Here is an 18,013-nt window from a genome sequence, read left to right as displayed (position 1 = left end):
GAGGAGCCAGTGGGGGGTGTGGTGGTGGTGGTGGTGGTGGTGGAGCCAGTGGTGGGGAGTATGGTGGAGCAGCCAGTGGGGGGTGGTGTGGTAGTTATGGAAGTACTAGTTACATTTGTGCCTGATCCTGGAAACTCAGTTGTAGTCGTAATGTTTGGAACCATGCTTGGAACAGGTGTTGTTCCTGACAAATACATGAAAGATATACATGTGGATAAAATTAGTGGCATGAATTCTTAGTTCCATATGAATTCATTTTGAAAGTTGGTCTAACTTTGGTCAATGTCACTTCGTATCTTTTGCAGCTCGCTTAGTTTTAACCCTTCCCCCTCTAAATAGCACTGCTAATGATGCTTTGTTGATTTGTACAATTGCTGTTGTATTGATGTATTATATATTGTATGCTGCCTTCAGACTTATGGTATAAAGGTGGGATATGAAATAATAAATAAATAGTTTTGAATAGAGCTCCTTTCCTCACTCTCTCCCTTTTCCCTCCAGGGCCTCATATAGTACGCTGTTCTCTCTCCCCCCCCTCCTTCAGCTCCTGCCTGTGTATTCAAGTGTATTCAGTTCAGTGGGCATTTTTTGTAATGGATAGGATGAGGATAGTCTGAGACTGACTGCTTAGCGTTCTTAAAGTGTCCTTACCGTGACATGGACGCATACAGACGCTATCGACCGCGATGTCTGTCAGTTTGGTCTCGCCGTACACGCCCTCGATGATGAACTGCAAAGAGAAACAAGCAGAGTCAGCATCTTTCTTGAATCTCTCTGCCTCTGTCTCCCATTTCTACTTTGGAGATTTATCCTTGCTTCTCTCACCTAGTCCTTCCTTCCACATGGTCATTAGAGAAAATTACATTGCAATCTAAAAGAAGAGTATGGGAGCCTTGTATTTTTAATTTAGTGAAATATATCAGCCTGATATATTTTCACATTGCTTCGACCGATAGATGGTTTATGAATAGAGATACACAAGATGTCATAGGTCATAAACAAAATGAGGCATTCTTTGTCAGTAGGACTGCTATTAAAATAAAACATGAGATCATGACTCTGAAATAGGAACAAAAACCAGATGTGCTTATTACTACTCAGCAGGTAAGCATAGATAGGCCCACATGTACAACTATTTCTTAAGTGTTTCTAATTACCTGGAGGTTGGCAGTGCCCATGTACAACACCTCTGCTGGTTTCCAGCCTTGTCCCTGGTTTCCTGTGATGTTCAAAAGGAGCATCTTGGTACTTCCTGTGGGGGCCAAGTGCAAGAGTTAGCTCAGAGATTTTGAGGTTAAAATCTTGTAGTAAAATAGAATACCTCCTGCTTCAAAAAAAGACTTTGCCAATCCTACTCTTGATTATGATCATAGGGTGGATATCACTAGTGACAGTGTGCACGTTAGACCATATTGCGGGCACTGTCCTTTGAACAGTTACTGTCCCAATATCTCAGCACTATACTGGGGGAGGTCTTTTCCCTCAGTTACTGTTGACCCAGTCTCCCAACATGGTATTATGGGACACCTTACCCACTGAGCCAGCACTGATCCACTGTCCCAGGGTTCAAATCCCACGTCCCCCACTGACATGCCTTGTAATCTTCAGCTAGTCACATGATTTCCTGTTGCCTCAGGGCCCATTTAAATTGTAGTCTCTTTGGAGCAGAGATTGTGAATTCTAAGAATACTGTAGGCCATTTAAGCATCATTTGGAAAGGTGGGCTAAAAATCCAAATGATCAATATTAATTATTCAAGATGTTAGGAAGCACTCTCCCTCTGAGCCAATACTTGTCCAGTGTCTTAGCATGGTATTAGGGGGTACTCTTCCTCCAAGCCAATGCTGACCCACTGTTTGTGCATGGTATTAGGGGTCCATTTTTCCCTCTTGAGTCAGTACAGAACCAATGGCCCCGCATGACGAAACCAAAATGCTTTACTGGAGGAGCTATCCTTTGGATGAAACCTCAGGAGACCCAATATAGACTTCACGGCCTGTTTCTCATCTGAATTCAGCTGTGAAATACGATTAAACATAGAGGGCCTGATTTTAAAAAGCATTTACTCGAGTAAAACAGGGTTTTACTCGAGTAAATGCACTTTACGTGAGTAAGTGGGCTTTTGAAAATTGCTATAATATATGCCATTGAATTGTCCATAGGATTTACTTGTGTAAGTGCACTTTACTCCAGTAAATGGCTTTTGGAAATTGCTACAATAGTAGTTACATTTACATGCGTAACTCCTTTCGAAAATTACCCCCAGAATGAGCAGTACGTAACAATAACAGACTGAAAGGCGGGATTTGAAGTGACACATCCCGGGTCAGCATCAAGCCGGTTTGCTCACTGATAAAGAAACAAGCTTCTGAGCTCCTTGCTTTCCAGTGCTGGAGAGAACTTGCCTTGGATCACTGCGTAGACATTTAGAGCCACAGAGGTAGAGGTGCCGAACAGGTAATAGTGAAACGTCAGGGCGAGGCAGCCGGAGGACGGGCTGACGGGGCTCTCCAGGACAGCTCTGGCACCACGGACAGCAAAGCTGGAATCCATCAGCATGTAAAAGCCCACTGCAACCAGAGAACACAAACAATTAGCCACCCTGCTCTAATGCCCACCTATGAGAGGCGAGAGAGAGAGGCTGACAACCTTCTCCTCTCCCTCAGAAGTAAGGAGACCCACTGACTATAAAACTGAGGCTACTTTAGAGCAGAGTTAAAGGGGTCAAACAAGGGTGGAGCTCATACCAGCAGTCTATGTACAGAGAAAGCAAGCAGTGCACCCATGGGCTGTATTTCTGTGAAGCAAATGCAGAGGGCCAAGGAGTGGCTGATAGAAGAGAGAAACTTCTTTCTGAATCAGGGGGAACATATTCAAATGCTACTTAGCCGGATAAATTGGACCTATTCAGCTAAGTGTCTGCCGCTGGATATCTGGCTATATTACTTGGCCACGTAAGTCACTTATCCAGCTAAATAGTTAACCGGATAGTCAGTGGGAGGACAGTGGGCAAAACTGGGAGGCTCTACCTATCTGGTTTAGATGGATAAGTAGCGATATTCAGCCTTATCCGGTTAAGTAAGACGTGACCCATAGCAGGTCTAAAGTTAGCCAGATAAGCTTATCCGGCTAACTTTAATACTTATCTGGGTATATTCAGTTGCTGAATATCCTGTGTAAATTATCTAGATACGTCTTACAGAGCCAGCTAGCTTTAAATATTAGCTTCAGAGTCTCCTTACCAGACATTGTTCTTCTTAGAAGTTGTATGTGTATTAAGATTTGCAAATAAAGAGAGCAGGAGGTGCCCAGTGGTTAGATCTTGGTTTACAATTCAGAAGTACCGGCACATGAGTTTGAGACTCCCCTCTGTCACAGACTCTGTGTGAGTGACTTCAGGGTAAGTCATTTTATCTCCTGTGCCTCACTTATAATCCCCAGCTCTTTTGCTATCTCTCTGTGTGACCTTTTATCTTCCTGTGCCTCTAAAGGTTGCACAGATCCAACAGGGAGCCAACACCAAGACTGGCTTAGCCCTTCCCTGAAGGCCTGAAGTTATCTGCTGAGAGGCCTGACAGTCTTGTATGAGGCAGCCATATTAATTTGCCCTTTGGCCTCGAGAATTAGTAGTGAGAGAAGGTGCACCCCCACCAATACTTACAGCTCAGAGCCAATACAGAAAGGAAGAGGACCAGGAAAATCAGATGACAGTGGATGCAGATCCTCTCTCATTCCCAGCAGTAAAAAGTGGATTTTACAACTCAGCTTGACAGACTTCCATGAGGCAAGCCTTGGGGTAGGTATTACAGATTTGGTTGGCCAGGAGCTCCAATGATCCTGCACAAACGCAGCTCTCTTCTTGTCACTGGGTTCCCAGATTTGGGGGCTGCAGATTGCCTCCCAAAAATTGTTTGGGGGGGGGGGAGGGGCAGTCTGCAGTAGGTCACCCAGTTATAAGGCATGGATGGACTTTTAATGCACGGACTTTATGGCTATTTTCAAAACTTGGTTAGCATAAAGTAGGCGTGTGCATACTTAGCATCTGCTGTTTGTGCCGGTGGTGGTGTAGGGGGAGGGGAACCTACTGTGCAGGCTTCTCAAAATTAAAAGTACACTTGCTGTTTTTCTCCCCCTAGGAACACCCCCTCGCAATCTGGCTAAAAGTGTGCATGCTATGGAAGACCCTGTGTACTTTTAGCCAGGCCAATGTACCTTGGTTAAAGGCTGTGACAAATGCCCTCCACAGTCCCCGCCAAACAAAAGGTGGGGCTGCAATTTTGTCACCGTTTTAGCCTTCCTCCTGTCAACAGCAGTAGGAATCTTGCTGGCAAGGCATTCAGGTGAACTTAGGTCTCCTGTGTTATATCATTGCTGCCGCCAGGCACTCGGGGCCAGAAGTTATCTGTGATGGCACTATTCACATTTACCCAACATTGTGCGATGAGGTATGCAGTCATAAAGACATGTCACACACCAAGGGTGAATCAGGAGGCATAAGAGCAAAGGCCAAGTTCCTTCAGCAGCAAGAGCATAAAAATGTAGAAAATGACAGTGAATAAAAACCTCCAGGTCCATCTGGTCTGCTTACCTAGCCCCCTTATACTGCAATACCGTAGTCCCTGCTTGTTCCACAGCTTCACCCCTTTTCTTCCTGAAGAGCGTTCTGTCACCTTGTCCTAGACTTTCCTGCATTCCAATATTGTCTTTCCCCCCATTACCATTTCTGAGAAGAAATGTTTCCTCCTGTCATGCCTGAGTTTTAGCTTCTCCCCCACCCTACTGCTTCCGGCCTCATATCACAACCTCTTGTTTTAGAACTTCCTGTCTACGAAAATAATCACAGTTGGCACTGTATGGACAACCTGCAGCACTCACAAGGACTGCCTCCCAAAATAGGGACCCAGAAAGGCTTTAATAGTCTCCTGTAGGCACCAGATTGTGATGAATGAAGAACAAAGGGAGCACTCACGGCCAGGTTTGGAGAAGTCGCTGTCTGGCCCCGTTCCATTGGTTTCGGTTGCTCCAGGCCACTGTTCCCACTGGGCATTGCTTGGTCCGACTGGGTTTTTCCAGCCACACAGCTCGTCCTGTACATCAAAGTCGCAGCTGTGGATACAGGCTTTGGAAGGAGAGCAGAGAGGAGGGAGTTAATGTAGCTTTGCACTTTCTACAGGAGGGAAGTCCTTGGTCTTCAGCAGTACAGATAACCCTTGTCAAGAAAAATCTACCTGCATGTAAAAATGTGACAGTCACATGCCTACACTCATGCCTGCTAGTAAATCTACTTAAAAGTAAGCTATCACCTGCGCATCTGAACATGTGCATATGCTTCCCATGGGATTTCATCAAGGGCAGCTACATATGTGCCAGCATAAGCACCAGAAAATAGAGCCTGCCCTTCAAAACAATATTAGACACGAAAACTCTGTAATCCTGCATGATGAAAATTCCATTGTTTCAGTCCTGATGGACGTAAGGCAAGGTCATATACTCACAAGCACAGGCATACAAACACATGCACATAGCAAAACACACTAGCAAACATGCTAATGCATACATGTGATCACATTCATGCAAACACACATGATCAAGTGAGCGGCCGTACTTTCACAGGTGCCCTTCCGGATGGAGATGTTGTCCAAGGCGATGTCGAAGGTTGAAGAGGTGCCTCTGATTGCTTGGAAGATCACCTATTTCCAGAAGAGGGGAACAGTTTAATGCGGCCACCCCTTCTCCACAGGCTCATGACCTACATTTTATATCAAAGTAGGTGGCAGCGAGGGCCTTGCAGAAACTCATCCATTGCTTCCACAGCCTGCACATAAACTCATGGACTGGCTGAAGTCTAAAGCAGAGGTGGGTCAGTCTTTAGACTACAAAGATTGTGGACTTCTGGGATGCCCTTTTGCTTTGTGATCCGATTGTAGGATTTAATTATTATTATAATTTTGCAATTGTGATTCCAGGCTGCCATTTTAGAACAGATCTCAGTGTGGGAGATCTCATGGAGGATGCTGCCGCCTCTAAGAGGGCCTCTCTGGGTATCCAGATGCAGTGAGATTTTCAGCAATAGGAGCTGATCCACAGAGTGGCTTTCACCCACAGCCTAAGGAAGGGTCACCAACTAGTTCCAGGTCATCAGGAGAAGCTGAGCCAGTCCTGGTTTTATCCCTAGTTCATGGATGGACTTGCAGCTCCTGGGCTGTAAATCAAAACAATATCTGCAAAGACACAATGGGATCAGAACCAGGACTGGCTCTGCCTTTTCCCTATGATGTGGGGCCACCTAACCTTCTTCTAATAAGGAAGAATAATTCCTTTCCCTGGTGGAAGTTATGCAGTTTTTATCTTCCCTGGGTCACTACAAACTATGTGCATCTTATGCCAGTACTTGGGATCACATGGCTGCTACCCGGAGTTTTCCTCAAAACACAGTTGGCTCTGTTTACCTTTGTAGGCTGTACTGTTCCATATTTCACAGTCGCTGATCCCAGGAGCCAGGAGGGGACTCTGGATGCCTTGACGGCTCCATAAGGTCTGGACACCAGTGGGGCTGCTAACCAGGACCTTCAGCTGGACCTTCTCACCCACAATCCCGTACATGTAGTAGTAAAACTCCACGCACATGTCGGTGGAGGTGCAGATCTCTCGGCTCTCCAATTTGACAGACTGTCCCGGGGAAAAATCATCAGCCTCTTGGTAAATGTAATAACCCACTGCATGAGGAGAAAGGGCACAGCAAATGGAGAGGATTAGATAAACATCTAACAGAGCTGATTTACGCACCAGGTATCCTGCCTGAAGGAAATGGAATGTACTAGATGGCCTCTCAAGATACCTCCAGTTCCATCTTTCCATGATAGTAGAGGATTACCTGAGGTATCTTTCAGTCCTATCCTTCTATATCTCTGGTTGACACTACAAAGTGCCAGACTTTCTTGAATTCTGATGCTATTTTTTTGCCCCACCTTCTCCACTGATAGGCTGTTCCTTGTATAATGGGAAAATCAAGAAATGAGCCTTGAAGCTAGATAAGCAGTTTTGCTACTTACTCCCATTGGGGTAATCTCCTGGGGGCCCAGTGTGTTCTGTTGGAGTCTTCTGGTTGGTCCTTTTCCAGTCCCCATTATCATCTGTAGCCTGAATCCAATCACAGAAGGGCTGAGAATTGTTGTTAAAATCACATTCGGTGAAAACATCTGTCCGAAGATGAGAGAGAGAGGCACTGTGAGACTAACTGAAAGGTGAATTCTTAGGGTTACCACCTCGCCCAAGTGAAGCTGAAGATACTAATCCAGTCCAAGTTTGTGTGCATGGAGATGTAGTTCTGATTTCCCTTATGCAATGGGATAAAACCAAGACTGGCTCAGCATTTTCACATCAGAAAAAGGATTGACCAGGAATTGACAAGGATTGACAAGGAATCTGCATGTACACAACCTGTCAGCTTTAACGTATGGACCAAGAAACTTGATATGAACTGGTTTGTGGAGCCACACTGTAAGGCAGTCCTGGATTTTTTTTTAGCTACTATTCTAATGCACTGTAGTCCCTATTTTATCCATATACAATAAGAATTACAAATACCATGATGCAGCAGGAGAAGGGAATTGGGGGAATGAGGGGATAAGAAAATGGCCAAAAATTCTCCCTTTAGAGAATTCAGATTACATCTTATTGATGCTAACCATGTCACATTTGAGGACTGGGGTTCACATCATGACTTAGCTGCACACACTTCACCCTCACCACTTCCCATTAGATACTCATCCATGTCATCAAATGATTGGACTGCTTGAGGCAATACTCGCCTTCGCACGGGATGATCCGGACACTGTCAATTGCTATGTCTGACCTTCTGTTCTCACCATATACACCTTCGATAAGGAACTGTGAAAGAGATAGGTGTCCATGTTATAAATCTATTATAAAGGCAATGCCTAGGCATGGTTCTGCATGCTTGGTACCCAGATCAGAAGGGAGGGTAGTGCTGGAGCAGCACCGAGGTGCATCGATAGTGCTGTGTGTGCATGTGAGAGGGTGGGCGTCTCAATGCTGGGAAAAACAAACAGTGCATTGGCAGGACTGCGGGAGATGGGGTTTTGAGTGCTAGGACAGGAAAGGGGCACTGCAGAGCAGAACTGAGGTATATCGGCAGAGCCGGTGGAAGCATCAGTGCTGGAACAGCAGAGAGTGCTGTGGGGCAAGACTGAAGTGCCTTGCAAAACTGTTTGTGGGGGATCTCTCCACCTGCTCCTTGAAACGCTGTCCTCGCTTGGGTCTCTGTCCTGTCCTGGTTCTCTTCTTACCTCTCCTGTCGCACTTTTAGCGTTTCCTCTGCTGGTTCCTCCTCTACTGCCATTCCACTATAAATCGATGTGCCTCAGGGTTCAGTACTGAGCATTCTTCATTCTCACTATATACTAATTTCCTTGGTGCTCTGATTTCCTCTCATGGCTTTCAATACCATTTTTATGTTGATGACTCCCAGATCTACCTTTGTACACCAGAAATTTCAGCAAAATCCAGTCCCGGATCTCATCATAGCTGCCTGGATGTCCCGCCGCCACCTTAAACTCAATATGGCCAAGACAGATCTCCTTATCTTTTCCCCCCCAAGCCCACCTCCCCTCTTCCTGCTTTGACTTTTTCTGTGGATAACAGAGTCATTCTTCCAGTCCCCTCAGCCTGTAACCTAGGAGTCATCTTGGACTCCTCTTTCTTCTCTACACTTATCCAAAATACTGCTAAGATGTGCTCTTTCTTTCTGTATAAAATCACCAAAATCCGTCCCTTCCTTTCTGAACACACTCCCAGAACCCTTATCTACTCTCTCATCTCCTCCCACTTAGACTATTGCAACCTGTTCCTCACAAGCCATCTCTCTCCACTGCAATCCGTCCTAAATTCAGCTGCGTAACTTATCTTTAGCCAGTCGCTATGCTCACATAACCCCTCTTCTGAAGTCACTGCATTGGCTCCCTCTCCGCTCCCTCATACAGTTCTAGCTCCTCTTTCTCACCTACAAATGCCTTCCCTCTGCAGCACCTCACTGCCTCTCCTCTCTTATCTCTCTCTACAACCCTCCTCATGCACTCCGCTGGTCGGATAAGTCACTCCTATCTGTGCCTTTCTCCACTACTGCCAATTCCTGACTCCGTGCTTCCCACCTGGCTGCTCCCTGTGCTTGGAATAGTCTTCCTGAGCCGGTGCGTCCTGCTCCCTCTCTTGCCTTGTTTAAATCCCATCTAAGGACCCATCTTTTTGAGGTTGCTTTTAAATCTTAGCCCTGACTGTCCACTTTTAGTCTCATTAACTAACTTTTTTAACCATTGGCTTACTTTATGAAATGCCCTAAGTCTGTTGCCCTGTATGTTTAATTAGATTGTAAGCTCTATTGAGAAGAGACTGTCTTTTTTTAATGTATTGTTTGTGGAGTGCTGCGTATGTCATCTAGCGCTAAGGAAATGTTAAGAAGTAGTAGTAGTAGTAGTAGTAGCAGCAGCAGTGGAATAGCAGTAGGTGCTGCAGGGAAGGATTGAGCTGCACTGGCAGAGCCTCGGGAGAGAAGAGGGAGACTCAGGATTGGAATAGCAGGGAGTGCTGCAGGGCTGGACCGAAGTACATTTGTACTGATATCTCAGTTAATCAGAATTCAGGACACCGGCTGGCGCTTTCTAGATAGCTCTCACTTTACCTGTTTGTAAATAATAAGGTTTAGAAAGACTTTTCAAGGCAGATAGGAAGGTGAATTTAGTATCTAAGAAAACAAGGAAGTGAATGGAGGGAGAGGAGTGCAATGGATATTAATTTAGATATGTGGAATGTGCATAAAACCAGTATCTTTAAAAGAGTTAAATCTCTCCAAGATATACCAACCAGTATGGTCAACTCCAGACCTCCAGAGTCACAAACAAGTCTGGTTTTCAGGATATCTATAATGAATATACATGAGATAGATCTGTATACAATGGAGGCAGTGCATGCAGATCTATCTCATGCATACTCATTGTGAATTTGCTGAAAGCCAGATCTGTTTATGGCTCTTGAGGACCAGAGTTGTCCATACCTCTCACCACTTATGCCCATTGCTAATCCCTGCCACCTTTGACCTGAGGCAAGTATAGGGTCATCAAATGAATCCATGTCTTCAGGATAGACTGATCCAGTCCTCAAGGCATGCCAGCATTTGTAGTTTTTGCATTTATATCATGGATATATCTGAGGCAGAGCTTAAAACCAGGTCTGGATTAGTTTAGCCAGAAGAAATGGAGCCCATTGGCTATCCTACTGGGTATTATCCTTCAAATGACACAGTACCTGGATTTCGGAGTAGCCACCATATGTGATTTCAGCCAAGCGCCACTCCTCCCCCTGGTTTCCGGTCCTCCTGAAGAGAGGGGTTCCCACTACACCACCTGCTAGGCCCAACACATAGAAAAATAGTGCAGAGGATTAATTGGATATGGCCAGCTCTGACACCCCAAGCATTTTTCTTGTGGCATTATGGCAGTGGTTCCCAACTCCTAGAGGCATGTCTGATCGGTCTGATTATTAGAAAAATGAGTTCGCATGACATAGGTTTGCATACACTGGATCTACAAATGCATGCAAATCTATCTCATGCATATTCATGATGGCAGTCCTGCATGGTTAGGTGTGCCTCCAGGATTTGGTAGAGGAACAGTGCATTACAGATTTTAGGGTGCAATCTAAGGACTGGGGCAGTAGGGGTAGGCAACCTGTGTCCCAGTAGAAAGCAAAGCAATCCACTCAGGTTGTCCCTAATGAATATGCATGTGATAGATTTGTATGCATATTGCTTCAACTGTATGAAAATCTATCTCATGCATATTCATGAAGGATATCCTGAAACCCCGAGGATTGGTGTCCATGGGGAGTGGAGTTTGCCTACCCCTGACTATCTGAGTATCTTTTAGCAAGCACACATTTTTTTTTATCTTCATGTTTTGTGTCATGCCAAAATGTCTGCCTTGGAAATCATGTGGGCTAAATATTTGTTCTGAGGTGATGTTCATGTGGAAGGGGTAGCAAACATTTTTGGTGCTTTTACTTAGAACATAGTAGGGTGGCAGAGACTATGGCAATGGTATTCACTCCCAGCACTCAAGGGCCACCAACAGGTCAGATTTGCATGCACTGCCCCATTGTACGTAAATCTCTCTCATGCATATTCATTAGATATCCTGAAAACCTGACTTGTTGGTGGCTCTCACGGGCTGGGAGTGAACATCACTGGACTGTGAGGTTCATATTTTGGGCAAATGCTTTTTTACTTTGTTTCACTCCCCCTGTTTCTTCCCCACCTCATGCCGGAAGTGGCTGGAATACAAAACTGCAGTAACCCAGGCCCAAAGCCTTTGCTGGTGCTCTGCCTGGCATGTAGTTTGCAGCTCCAGCTGGTAGGTGGCAGCCAAGGATAATTTTAGTTCCAGCCACTAGGTGGCAGCCAAGGGTATCCTAGTTGAACCCATCTGGCTGCATGCTGCAGAAATTGCTGTACTCTCTGCGCTTGTGTAACGGGACATGTGCAGACCCTGAGCTCTGTAACAAGCCTGTGATAACTATACATCTGTCTCTCCTCGCTCATTGATGGTGACGGCACATCAGGTATGGTGGTGTCACCTTTTGGTGAGAAAACTCAGCACCCACCTGTCCCCTCCCTAGCACTTGCCTGGAGCAGCTGCGTAGACATTTAGCGCCATGGAGGTAGCAGCTCCGAACATGTAATAGTGGAAGTTCAAAGTTAGGCAGCCATAGGACTGGTAGACAGGGCTCTTCAGAAGGACCGTGGCATTAGGGACTGCAAAGGTGGAATCCATCAGCATGTAGTAACCAACTACAACCAGAAGGAGAAAGAAAAACATTAAATTTAACCACCAGCACCTTTTTATACCACCACAGGAGGATCCACTTGTGAAAAATCCAAGGTCCTTTATCCTTGGACTACATAATGGTGCCGTGGGCTAGTGATATTGGTGAAACTCCTTCCCTACTGGAATAGTATTAAACAACTAATTCTAAATTACTGGTGAATGCCTGAACTGCGTCCAGACCAAGATCATGACAAAGAAGGAGAAGAGTGATAGGAACTAGAGTTCATGACTTCTACCACTTACCGAGCTCTAAGTAAAGATCTCCAGCTATGATTAGCGGACAGGCTTTGAGTAGCATTGCCACACAACACAACGTGTATCACCACAGTGCTGTGTGCTTGGGCACATGAAAGAGGGGCAATTATCTGCTGTGGACACCTGTCTTAGTGGTTCACCAGATCCAGAGATATTTGTCACAGCGCAGAGGCTCAAGAAAGCCTTTTGCTGAATGCCAAGTGCTTTTCTCTAGTCTCTTGCCACATGAAAACACACCCTGGCTAAATGGAGGAGCCGACGTGCCGGTTGCAGGGAATTCTTATCCTCTGGGGGCAGCCAGGGAACTGGCATTAACATAAGCACAAAAGTTTGATCCCAGATGAGAACACGAATGACATTTCTGTCAGTTGTTGGACAGAAATGTGCAAGCCAGTCCTGGATTTGGGAACTGACATCCCGAGTGCATTGTGAAATCTGTAGTCCCTGTTTTTTCCATTTGCAGTCAGTACTGTAGGTACTGCATTGCTTGAAGGTGTGCAAGTTATGTGTGTGTTGGTGGGGGGGTGTGTGCTGTAGAAAAAAATCCCTGAGACTGGCCTTACCACCTCCTTCCAGAAACCAGGTTGCAGCACATCCCTGCAGTTCTAGATGCAGAAGACACCTCATATTCACAGTTCCCTAGCAAACTTAAAATTTGAGCAAACTGCGTAATGAGTAACTCCCTCATTCAAAGTGTTGGGTAATAGGAAGTGATAAAATATGGCACAGAAAACTGAGTGAGCATTAAGGAATAAACGGCTGCCCCTGACCTGAAGTTGTGGTTTAACCACCTGTCCGCCATGGACGCTGCATGGTACAGTACTCACGGCCTGGTTTGGAGAAGTCATCGTTGGGTCCAGTTCCATCTACATTGGTCTGGCCAGTCCACTGCTCCCACTGCCTGCTACCAGCATCCACTGGGTTTTCCCAGCCGCAGAGGTCATCCAGCGTGTCAAAGTCACAGCCATCTACACAAGCTAAAAACAAAAATGCATCTGTTTTCACTACCCCGTCAATCGGACCACACCCTTTCTTAACTGGAATAGAACACTTAAAACTTCCCCCCATTCCCCACCAGAATTACAACCAGGGTTTGAGGCCTAGTGGTGCTTTCTGTGGCATCCATCCATAACATTTCTTTATCCCTGTTAAGCTTCAAGGCTATAAGCCTTTGCAGGGTTGATTCAAGTTTCCACCTCCCTTCCTCCTATCCATCGGAGCTAAGCCAGGAGGGCTACCAATTATTAGCGAAAAAGCACCTTAAAATCTTAGGATGCAAGTTGATGTAGGAATGCAACATTATCTTTGTTTCTAAGGGTGACCGGGCCAAAATTGTTACCTGAGCACTGGCCTTCCTTGATGGAGATGTTATCCAGGGCAATGTCACAGTAGGGGTAGGTGCCTCTAACTGCTTCCAGAACAATCTGCAACAACAAGGTGGAGTTCAAGTACAGTGGAGCCTGTTCTAGTAAATTCTCTGAGACTGGCGATGCTCCCAGTCTAATCCAAAGAATAAGGAAAACCTCAAAAGAAATAGGGGCAGCCACCCGATCCAGGTCAAACTGGACTTCGTTTCAAAGCTCAGAGTAGACCAGCAAGGTTGCTGGGTAGGTCCATTTGGAAACACAGAAATGAGGGTAAAAAAACAAGCTGCAGCTGATATCTTTTATTGGGTTAACCTAATACATTTCTGCTTAGCTTTCGAAAGCTGACCTTCTATAATCCTCCCCCCACCCAACAGATGGGACACACAAAATGTGAGAAGATCTGTCACTTGTTGGGCCAGACTCTTGGAGAGGCCCAGCAAAAAAAATATTCTTAAACAGATGGCATAGTGTGGCTCTTCCAGAGGCAGACGGCATAAACACTTTTCTTGAGCTGGAACAGGGTAACCAACCCTTGATGAACTGTACCTTTCCCAGTCCTTAAGGTTGTTATGGGCAGACACTCCCCAGTTAATTCCATACCAGGGTATATGTCAAAACAAGTTAACTTTTATTTTCTGGGGTTACCAGTAGAGCAACTGTGCACAAGATAAATTTATTTATTTATTTAACTTCTTTTACTATACCAATACTCAAGACCAGGTCTTATCGTACCGGTTTACAATGGAACAGGGGGAAACCAATTAACATCTAGGTAGAAATGAAAAGTTACATTAAAACAGGGAGCGTAAAACTTGGAAGATGGAAGATAGGGCAGAATTAAACTATAACAATAAGGAGTGATAAATATAATCAACAAAAACAATAAATTAGTAATACATAAACAGAGATTTATCCTCAGCGGTTATTAACATGGTATGTCCGGTGGGAGGAGTGGGGGGGAGGTGAGTAGGGGGGAGGGAAGAGGGAGAGGTTGAAGGGTGAGAGACAGTGTTGGTCGAAAGGGGTTCCTTCAACGGTAGGCTTGTGCGAACAGCCAGGTTTTAATTTTTTTTCTGAATGTTAGATGGCATTGTTCCTGGCGTAAGTCTTGAGGAAATAAATAGAAAGTAATAAAAGGTTTCTGATATTATCAAAGTTCTACAGCCAAGGCACAGAACAGTGATCAACAATTTACTCAGTCTCCTAAAACATCTTTCCTGACTTAACTAATACTCAAATTTCCCTCCTTCCTCAGACTCCTGTAGAAATACATGGATTGTATTTCAGCTAGACATCTCAATCTCAAGATTCTCTTTTTATATGCCATCAGAATTCCCCCAATGCCATCTATCCACATCACCCTGGCCCAGATCAGATACTCACATCAGGCAGCCAGATACCCACTCACATTTGATCCTGTGCTCCACCTCCCCGGGAGTGCTGAGGAGATTCCCAGCATCGCCTACACTCTTGCTGATGTAACTACTTTTAGTCAGCTCCCACTAAATTTGGGAACTCTAATTTATAGTCTTACAGTCCCTTCCCCCAAGAAGATCTTCTTTCCCATCCTCTTAAAGGGACCAAACAAATTTTAACCCATTACTAATCTTATCCAGACATTTCTCTCCATAACCTTCCATGAACTCAATATGCAAACTGGTCCTTTTAACCATATATGCTGCTATCTAGTGGTGGATCACAATAATATGGTTCATTAACTTTTACCAAAACAGTCGACTTTAATAACATTTCCTTTTTCCAGAGCAAATCAAAGACCTCCCCTCTCCCAGAGTATTTCAGGCCATGCTCAAGTCTCAAAAATGTTCACTTAAGGGGCCTATCACACTCCCTTAAGAATATAAGAAATGACATACTGGGTCAGACCAAAGATCCATCAAGCCCGGCATCCTGTCTCCACAGTGGCTAAGCCAGCACCTAAGAACCTGGTAGGATCCCAAACAACAGATCCAGTCCTTCTTGTGCATGACCAGGATAAACAGTGGCTTTCCCAAGTCTACGTGTCTAATAGTGGTTTATGGACTTTTCCTCCAGGAATTTGTCTAGACTCTTTTTAAACCCAGCTATGCTAACTACTTTCATTACATCCTCTAACAACAAATTCTACAGTTTAATTGTGTGCTGAGTGAAAATACTTTCTTCAATTTGTTTTAAAAGTGCTACCTATTAGCTTCATTCAGTGTGCCTTCAACAATGCAAAATGAAACATACAGTAGACCTCAGAAACTAGTCACAAATGTGTTGAGCTATTTCAGTAAAAAAAAAAATAAAGGCTCACCTACAACTTTTTTGTTGACCTTAATTTCTCTGAGGGGAAAGCAGAAACTGCAAATCCCCAGAGGCAAGTGAGGTAGAATCAAGACTGGATCAGTTATAAAAGCTAGAGAGGTGATCATTTCAGGATCCACCGACTCATTAGGATCGAGAGTTGGACATCTGGGACCAATCTCCACACTGGGATTGCCTCATAATAGCTCAAGAGGCAAGCATGATTATCCAATTAAGAAGCGCCTGAAAGGAGGCTACAGACATGAATGATGAAAGAAAGGGAAAAATGGTCACAAAGCTAGGATAGGAATCCAGATGAGGATTTTGAAGACAGGAGGCCAAGAAAGCATTGAGAGAAGGGTCACATTTTTCAGAAGACACTGTTTACCTGTATGGACTGCTGACCTCGATACTGCACCGTCACTGATCCCCGGAGCCAGGAAGGGCTCTGGGTTCCTTCCAAGTGCCATATGTTTGTCTGGTTCCCAAGACTTTTTACTAGCATGTTCAGCTGACTCTTGACGCATATCCCATAGATGTAGTAGTAAAACTCAACACAGATGTCAGCCGAGGCAGAAATGGACAAGCTCTCCAGTTTGACAGACTGTCCCACTTTGAAATCACCTGACTCCTGGAAAATATAGTATCCATCTGTAATAGAAAGAGACAAGTGTTCAAAATAGCTACACAACTGAATACATAAATTGAAAGTCCAGATGTTCAGCACTGCCTCTTGTCAAAAATTTTGAGTATTTAATCACTTGGTTGCAATTGTGCTTCCTTTTTGTTGATTACTAAGTCATATTGGCTCTGTGCACCAAATATGAGAATACATGATCCTTTTTTACATTTTTTTCAGGGGAGCCTCTTCCCTTACTTCCATTGGGGTAATCTCCCGGGGGTCCAGTCTCTTCCGTTGGAGTTTGCTGGTTAGTTCTGGTCCAGTCCCCATCGTCATCTTTAGACTGAATCCAGTCGCAGAAGGGATAAGTGTTGTTGTTAAAATCACACTCTGAAATTACAGCTGCAGGAAGGAGTATAAAAAAAAAAAAAAATACAACAGCTCCATTAATAACAGAGTATCAATTAACTCCTCTTACTAAGGCACCGGTCTTCACTCCCAGCCAACAGCCGGGGTTTTCAGGATATCCCTAATGAATATGCATAGTAACATAACATAACCAAAACGTTCCATCTTGTCTGCCCAGCAAGTTATTTTAGGGTTGTAACTACCACTCTCTTGCAGGTTTACCCCCAAGCCTTCTGTTAAGGGGTAGTAACTGCCACTCTGTGCAGTTTATCCTGAAGCAGAAATGTAAACTTTGGGTGTAACAGAAGTTACACCATTTCCCAATTCTATTCTCTAGCCAGCAGGGTTCCTCTGTGTTTGTCTCATACTTTTTTTTTTTAATTCCATTACTGTTCTTGTCTTCACCACCACTTCTGGGAGGACATCCCACGCACCCATCACCCTTCTCCATGATGAAATACTTCCTAGCATTATTCCTGAGTCTACCCCCTAAGTAGCAGCTGCTGAATATGCGCTCATGAATAGCGGCCATCGCTTAGCCGTATAAGTCCCTTATACGGCTAAAAAACTAACTGCATAAGTTGTGGGTGGATCAGGACGGAGCGAGTTAGCCATACAACTTATACGGCTAATTGCCAATATTCAGATTTAGCTGCATAAATTGTACGGCTAAGCTAGATGTGCCATAGCGCAGGACTAAACTTAGCCGGATAGATTTATATGGCTAAGCACTCAGTTATACATGTATATTCAGTGGCATGTCCAGCCTTGCTCAGTAATTGTTTGCACAGGGCAGCAAAACAGGTAGCACCGGCCCTGGAAGTATGCACCTGTAAGGAGGCTCTTAGATGATAACAGGATCATCTCAGTTGTGATATGGATGGGTTATTTAATATCAGTATTATCAAATACCTGTCCCCCTTCCAGAAGTACATGAGGCAAGCAGAGTGCCCGTCTTCACAAATGGAACATTTACGAGGTATGGATGAAAGCAAAGAGGAGTGTGGGCAAGTACCAGGAAGCAAAACATGCGATGAACCAATAAACAACTTACACTTTTTGATTTGTTGCTGTCGAAAGGATGGTCTCCAGTGTGAAGGCTTTTCTCTCCTGTAAACAAGAGATCAACATTGTTATTCTCTTGTCATAGCTTTAAGTATGGGGGCCATCGGCCTTCA

General features: G+C 44.7%; 1 pseudogene; it reads right to left on the bottom strand.

Moving 5' to 3' along the window:
* The window catches only part of LOC115077468, a 107,573-nt pseudogene extending 90,206 nt beyond the window's left edge, over positions 1–17,367 (bottom strand).
* Positions 17,368–18,013: the final 646 nt, after the last annotated feature.

Source organism: Rhinatrema bivittatum, chromosome 16 (assembly GCF_901001135.1).
Source record: "Rhinatrema bivittatum chromosome 16, aRhiBiv1.1, whole genome shotgun sequence".
Taxonomy (NCBI): domain Eukaryota; kingdom Metazoa; phylum Chordata; class Amphibia; order Gymnophiona; family Rhinatrematidae; genus Rhinatrema; species Rhinatrema bivittatum.
This window is presented reverse-complemented; position numbering and strand designations above follow the sequence as displayed.